Below are 8,645 nucleotides of genomic sequence, written 5' to 3' on the forward strand. Positions count from 1 at the left end.
CGTCGTAATCTCCCTCTCCGTGTTTTTCACCGTAAAGCAGAGAAGAAAGCTTTCAAGGTGATTTATAAGGGGCTTCTATCTGCTGGAAAACGGGGACGGACTCTCATCTGTTGTGCTGCAGAGGCTTATAATCAAACTTTCAAGAAGCAGGTGTGTTAAAGACAGCCCCGGCACCAGGTTCAGCACAAGTATGCGCTCGGCCTGTGTAGCTGTAGGCCGAGGTCCTTGTGAAATGAAGCACGGGGTCAAAGGTAAAGCGTAGTCATTAACGTCAAGAAAGTGCTTTTATTTTTGTGAAAAATGCTGAGATCCAGGACTTCATAAAGGGGCACAATAAATCACAGTGGAAATTGTTTAAAATATTTAATGTTATTCCATTCATAAGATAATATTGTTCACATTAATATCACAGTACATTCAGTGGCGTGAAAAGTAATTTCCCCCCTACAGATTTTTGCTTTTTTTTTGTCATACTGACATTTTTCCCATCATCAAATAAACTTTAATGTCTGATAAAGATAACCTGAGTAAAGATAAAAAAAAACCTTTTTAAATGATAATTTAATTTATTTAAGGAAAAAATAAGTCCTGAAGTCCCGGGGATCATCAAAACCTGCAGTTCCTTAGATGTTGTTCTGAGTTTTCCGCGATTTAGCTATTTTTCATGTTTTTGCTATTTCTATGCTAAAAACTCATTGTATTATTTCCATTCCTGTTACTCAAAACATAAAAAGTAACAGGAATGAGTGTCAGTAACAGGAATGAGTGTCAGTAACAGGAATGAGTGCCAGTAACGTACTATTTTTGGCAGCAACAACTAAAATCAAGCTTTACAGATGGTAATGAGTCTTCCACATCACTGTGGAGAAATTTTGGCCCCCTCTTATTTCCTTACTGGATTGTTGTAATGCAGCCACATTGGAGGGTTTTCAAGCATGTACAACCTGTTTAAGATCTTAATAGACATTGTCTTAGCCACTTCAAAATCTTCATTTAGTTTTATTTTTTAAGCCATTAAGAGGTGAACTTGTTCGTGAGCTTTGGATTATTGTCCTGCTGCAGAACCCAAGTACACCTGAGTTTGAGGTTACAAACCGATGGCCAGATATTCTCCTTCAGGATTGTCTGGTAAACAGCAGAATTCACACACCTTCCAAAAGGTCCACGTTTGTCATGACAGTCAAGTAGTAAAGAATATTTACCAAACGTTGTTTGGATCATAAATAAATATGTTTCTTTGGTAAATGTGAGATGGCTGTTGTATTATTTTTGGTCAGCAGTGTTTTTGCTTTAGAACTCTCCCATGGAGATCATTTTCGACCAGTCTCTTTCTTATTATTGAATCATTACCACTGACCTTAACTGAGGCAAGAAAGACCTGCAGTTGCTTAGATATTGTTCTGGGTTCTTTTGTGACCTCCTGGATGAGTTGTCCATGCCCTTTTGGAATAATTTCCGTAGGATGGTCACTCCTGGGAAGGTTCACCAGTGTTCTATGCTTTCTCCATTTTTGAATAATAGCCAGTGTAGAACTGGTTTTGTAAACTTTTCCAGACTGATAGATGTCAATGACTTGGTTTTCTCATCTGTTTTTGAATTTCTTCAAATCGCAGCATAATGTGTTGCTTTTTTAGTTTGTTTTTGTTGTTTTTCTGAGGGGGGGGAGGGGGGTTCCACAATAATTAAAAAGTGCTTTTTATATGTACTCAACCAATTCTTTACAACCCATGTATGTATGTATACATGTAAATAAATTTAAATAAAAAGACAAAATACAATGATTGCCAATCGCATAGACCCATATTTAATTCACATCTTTTTTGTCCCTGATTATTTTGTGAATAAAATACAATTTGTTTTGCTTTTTGCAAATCATTGCATTCAGTTTTTATTTACCTACATTTATTTTTATTTTATTGCCCAAACCTTTATAAAGTTTTATGACCAACGATCACTTTTCATATTTTTTTAGACCCTGTTTTTGCATTAATCATCACAAAAGCTCCAGTGTCTGTTTACACGAAGCATGGAAGTAGTGTAATGATGCATGAGACCTAATTATTATGTGGGCATTTGATGATAGTGATATAACCCTGGATTTGTGTTCAGTATTCGTGTCTCGGTACACCGGATAATACAGGTGTTTATTTTTCCTCTCTTTAAACTGGATGTTCGTCATGACACCATGGAAGCTTGAAATGAACGTGAATACTGTGTGGTGTATGGTTAAGTAATCCCTGCAATTAGGAGAAGGAAGGTGTAGCCTGTTTGGTGTGCAAGCTCTGACACATTACCACATGAGTGAAGGAGAAATTATTACAGCTTAATTTGAAGTCATTAAGTCAACCACTATTACTAGAGTAGCTGAGGTACAAAGCGTGAAAGCCATTTATGTTTTATGGTTTATACTTGCCTGAAATATGATAAGGACTAACCTTGAAGTGAACAACAAGCATTTCAGATCTAAAACTCATTGCAAAAAAGATGGTACAGAGTTTCTTGCTTTAAATGTTGTCATTTCTTTTCTGCAAAGAGGAAAGTATTCCCTAATAAAGGGAAGATAGATGGGGTCATATCGTATTCCAATTTTACAACAACCTCCTTCCCTCTGTAAGATCATTGAACATGGACCATGGCTGGGTCTTCCAGCATGACGATGACCCGAAACACACAGCCAGGACAACTAATGAGTGGCTCTGTAACAAGCATCCTGGAGTGGCCTAGCCAATCTCCAGACCTGAACCCAAAACAAAGCGACAGCCCCAAAACCTTAAAGATCTAGAGAAGATCTGTATGGAGGAGTGCGCCAAAATCCCTGATACAGTGTGTGCAAACCTGGTCACTACAGAACTACAGGAGACTGACTTCTGTAATCGCAAACAAAGTTTTCTGTAAAGTTTTCTATTGTATCAAATACTTATTTCATGCAATTAAGTGATAATTAATTATTTAAAATGTGTACATATGATAAAAAATACAGACCTCTCCATTCTTTGTAGGTGAGAAAACACGTCTCATTAGTGTATCAAATACTGTACTTATTTTCCCCGCTGTTTTAGGCACCAAAGCAAATTACACTAATCTATTTATCTCAGCAATATGAGCGTTTTTTCTTAAAAATATATAAACATATATGATTTAAACAGATGCAAATAAACAAACATACAGTAAAACGTAACAAGGAATTCTGATTCTCATCAACTAAGTATATTATATCCTATGAGCCAAGCTGAAAAACAAAGTGTAGAGATTCCAGATTTCTCCTGAATGCCCTTAGTCAGCATATGTATATGTTCAGTTCCGTCAGCAACTCACCTGATTTACCACATTTACCAACTGATATGTTGTTGATATGAGAACTAGAAATAACTCTATTAAACTCAGATGAAGAGAGATTAGGGATGCTTTAAGAAAAACAGTGATTTTTGTATTTATTGTAATACTGGTGTTTTACTGAGCTAATAAACACTTACTTCACAGATAAGAAGCTTTTTCTTTACTGAAATTCCCACAGGTGCCTAAAACGTTTACACAATACTGTATATATGGCTGTGTGTTTTGGGATGTGTGTCTTTGGACATATAAAATAATAAAGGATTACTGATACCAAATTAATCGTGTGCGTTAGTCGCATTCAGTGTTCTCACGGAAAATCTTACAGCACTCACTCCCTCTGCTGACAACTTTTTATGGAAATGTGGATTTCATTTTCCAGCAGGATTTGGCACACTGCCCACACTGCCAAAAGTACCAATTGGTCTTATATAATATTAATACTGATTTTATCAACAATAAAAGAAATAAACGCTTGAAATAGATTACTCTGTGTAATAAATCTATATAATACACTGCTTCAAGGTCATCTCAGCTAAAATGTGCCACTTTTACCTTGAAACCTGAGACGCACCTGACCCAAGATGAACCCTGGAGTGTCGTCCATTGTTCTCAGGTCTTCCAATTATAGTAATACAAGAGTTGCACTCTTGGCTGTCATGGGAAAATTCTCTTTGTCTGTTTAGCGGGTGCGAGTGTGGAGTTGTTATGCGTCCCCTCGAAGCTCCATCATTATGTGTGTGCCTTTAACTTCAGCTCATGTTTCTAACTCCCGGGGTTTTAGAGTCTATAAACTACCCTAACAACTTTCAGACAGTTTCTCAGTAGACCTTTGAGCTGTAGCTTCATTCTAACAGGTACTGTCACTCATCTGCGTGAGTCTGTGACGCCATCTGACAGCTCTGATCTGTTGTCACTCTCATCCACACCAGCATAGTAACCAGCTGTCAACTCATGCATTTGTATAGCAGAAGATGAGCGGAGCCAGTGATGGTATTACTGATTACTCCTTTAAAAAAAAAGCAACTTAGTTACTTTATGCATTACTTGATTTTAAAAGTAACTAAGTTACTTTACAAGTGACTTTATTAGTTACTTTCAGCAGCTGCAGACACCACCTCCCGCCGCCTTAACATAAAAATTATAACCAGTTTTGCCAATACTCCCTTTACTGGAAAATGCATTTTTAACAGCAACTCTTGACATTTAAAGTTAAACTGTTTCCTGAAAAAAAATATTTTGAATTAACCTTTTTGATAAATGTTTTAATAAAAAATTAAATATGGTCTTGATTTCACTTAATATAAATACTTGTTTTTATAAAAAAATATAAAATAAAGAAAGTCTTTCTTGACCTGACATATTTAAACTGTAAAACTGAACAAGGAGTGGTTTTATAAAACAAAACCGTTTTTTTTCTGTTTTCATTTTTTATTTCCAAAACTGCAGGATGTGTGAGAGAGTGAGAATGAGCATCAGGTGTATCTGTCAAATTCTCAAACAGCAGGATTCTATATCTGCTATATTAAGCATCAATTATTAAGTCTGTCTACTGAACATAATTATAAATCCTTATAAATATCAGAAAAATATAACTAATAATAATTAATATTTACTGTGCATATTTTTGATATTTTACTTCTGGTTCCTGAAGGCTCTGGACAAGGTGTTTTTTTTTCTGTGGTCTAGAAGTGTTGCGTGTTGTGGGAGTGGGGTGGCAGTGATATGTGGTATTTTGTTGGCTGTTGTCAGGGTTTTAATCAGTCAGTGGAACTCCTGTGTTTCCCACCCCCAAGATATTTATCTGAACACACCTCACTTCCAGACCACCATGCCCACCAGTGTATATATTCCTAAATTCTGAAGCTATTTTAATGACGTGTGCGCAAGACTGTTGACAGGGTGTAAGATAGCAACGAGCATCACAACTCGATGTGCCCAGGGTGTACAATATGGCCCTTTGAATTCTTGAAAAAAAATAATAACAAAAAAAGCAACACACAGGGATATTTTTCTTTTCTTGCATTTCTCCACACTTGGCCTACCTGGGGTTGAAAGTATCGATAAATGGACGGCATTTTGGCGGATAAACCAGCTTTCCCAAATGTGACACTTATTTTGAGCGATGAAATATAATAAAATATCATTTTGTTTTAATAAAGATTACAATAATCTTCCAATTTAGAACAATTTTAAAAAAAGCAACTAACATAATAAAATACACTTCAATTAAATGCTAATAATTTATTTTCCCAAACCACGCTGAACCACAGTATTAGAATGAAAGAGCCGCGGGTTGCTGACCCCTGGTCTAGGCTGACTTCATGTGTACTTTTGGTAATCACATGTTAAAGAGTGAAACAGTGGAGTGGGGTGAGTAAACCAATGGTTGTACCTCATTAACAGAAGCTTCTCAATCCTCTTGTCAGAAAGTCTATTTCTTATAGGCACTTTGTTGTACAGCGAACCCTGATATTGGAGCCTTTAGCTGATACTAATAGAAACGCACAGTGACTTGAATAAGTAAGTTTAATCTGATTACTGGATTGGTTAGATTACTCGTTACTGAAAAAAGGGTCACATTAGAGTAACGCGGAGCACATACACTCTAAGAAATATAATACAGATTTGTACTTAAAAGGGTACAAAGCTTGTCGCTGGGGCTGTACCTTATATTGAAGTACAAAAAAGTACCTTTCAGTGAAAGTCCTTTTTTGTACCCATGGTTATTGTGGTTAAGATTATAAAGATTATAAACATTATCATCAACTAAATATGTGTCAAGAACTTGATGATCCAAGATTGTCTGTTTTTTAAATAAAAAATATATAATTTAAATATATATATTGTATATAAGTACAGTGATACAGAATACTGAATGTACCTTTTGGCCGAATAAATGGTACAATTTTGTATTTATTGCTGTTAGGAATGACTTTGTACTTCAGAGGGAACAAATCTGACCCTGTAAAGACCAATATTGTACCTTTGAGGGTACAATAATGAAGAATGTACCCTTGAGAACAAAAAAGTACTCATATCGTACCTCTGTTTTTTAGAGTGTAGGATTTGCTGTGCATTCCCATTTAAATGGCAACTGGATCATAAAGCAAGCACTGACAGAGATGCTGAAGCAGGGAAAATCTCAGCGCGCTGAAGTTACATGTCATTTAAGCAGCTTGTTCTTTGTGCTCTGGAAAAAAAATACACTCTTGATTAATGAATGTAGTTTATTTAATTTCAAAAATATATAATCAAAACAGCCAGCGCTCTGCAGAAAACGGTTCCAGTTACAAAAGGCAGTATTCATTCAAACTCTGTAATCACACGAGTGCACTTACTTACGTATAATCAAGACAATGGAATGCCGTCATTCAGGCTGGGATTTCTGGTTTGATTAATGATTGTGGCATCAAGAAACCATGTGTTTTGACATGTGGATGTTACTACAAGGCTTCAAAGAACATCAACAGAAAGAGCACATGTGATGATAACTGCAGGAGTTTCTGAAACTCACTTTTTGTTATGTATTTTCTTTTTCATATACCATTCATTAATTGATGCAGAGTAAAGAGATGCTATAAGATATAAGATATATAAGATATGCTCTTATAGATTATCTAGATTACGTAGAAAAGGCAACAATGACCTGTTGTTTTCCAAATAGTGAACCCACAGCCATCTATATTGTTGCCCTTTCTACGTATGTTTTATAACTGATTATTAATGATTTTAAAGCATTTACAACCTAATTAGTAACTATTAATAAACTTATTGTAAACCATTTATAAACCCTTTATGAAGGTAGTCTTATTTTAAAGTGGTACCCTTTTTTTAAACATGGTTTGCTATAATAATAATAAAAAATAATAATAAAAATGTATCCGGTGCAACAGAGGCAACTCTTGGTCTTCCTTTACTGGGGCAGTCCTGGCAAGAGCCAGTTTCATCATAATTTTTTGATGACTTTTGAAACTGCACTTGAGGATACTTTCAATGTTCTTAAGCTTTTTCTAAAGGTCTGACTGACCTTCATTTCTTACAGCATCTAAGAAATGACTTTCACATTTCTTTTTTCTTTATTAGTTGAGTAGTTCTTGCCATAATATGGATTAGAAAATTAGTCAAATATTGCTATTCACTGTATACCAACCAACTCTACCTCTTTACAACTTTACAACTGATGCTCTCAAACACATTAAGAGGCAAGAAATTCAAGTAATTAACTCTTGACGAGTTCAGCACAGCTGTTAACTGAAAGCTGATCATTCCAGGTGACTCTACCTCATTAAACTGATTTAACTGAAAAAATCCAGCCAAGATGTGCAAAACTGTCATCTAAGCAAGAGGTGCTACTCTGTGTTTTTCTTCGTAGTTTGGATGACTTTAGTATTAATTTACAATGCAGAAAAAAAAATTTAAATAACGAAAAAACACTGATTTGAACGTGTGTCAAAACATTTGACAGGTATTGTGTAATCAATCCTTTTTTTACAGTCTACAGTGAATCTGATAATCACTGGCAACACAGTCTAAGGATCGCTGGATGAATTTCCACATCATGCAGCTCACCCTCAGCAGCCAGAGTCCAAGAGAGAAATTAATGTATTTTTATATGACTATTTTTATCAAGTTGATTGAGCCTTGTTAAAAAAAAAAAAAAGCCTGAGCAACATTACATTTTAATTCAGCGCACCTGCCTCTTAAAGGGAATGACAAGTGAAACAGTGATTTATTTATTTTGCATTACACCCAAAACACACCCATGATTAATTAAGATAATTAGTACATGCCTTACGTGTGTTTCGAGCTGGGCAAGGCATATTTTTTTAGGCCATTATGATACCAAAGACACGCCAACACGCCATAAATGCAGCTGCGCAATGCACAATTAACCGATGTGTTCTACACACTGATAAAGCAATACATTTGAAACATTTCTGTAGAGAATATTAAGGATATAATGACAGATTTGGTCAATTCAGTCAGTCTAATCAACTTTGCAAAACTAATTCAAAATGTTAAAAAGTACACTGACATGCCAAAATCATGGGTAGCATGTATTATGTAGATTATGATTATGAAGTATCACCTCAGGGTGTTGTGAGGTCTTATCCTGTGAGTGAGACAGCGTGCTCATAGCAAGCTAGAACTGTCCATGTAACCAGAAAAAGTAACTTTTTCAGAAATCACATTCATACTCAAAGCATGAGGCCCCACACATATGGCTTCCATGCAACAGTATATAAATGTCTATATATATATTTAGCTTTTATTTGTACAGTATGTTTAGCAGAGAACACTGAAAATAT

Source organism: Astyanax mexicanus, chromosome 17, assembly GCF_023375975.1.
Source record: "Astyanax mexicanus isolate ESR-SI-001 chromosome 17, AstMex3_surface, whole genome shotgun sequence".
Classification (NCBI taxonomy): Eukaryota; Metazoa; Chordata; class Actinopteri; order Characiformes; family Acestrorhamphidae; genus Astyanax; species Astyanax mexicanus.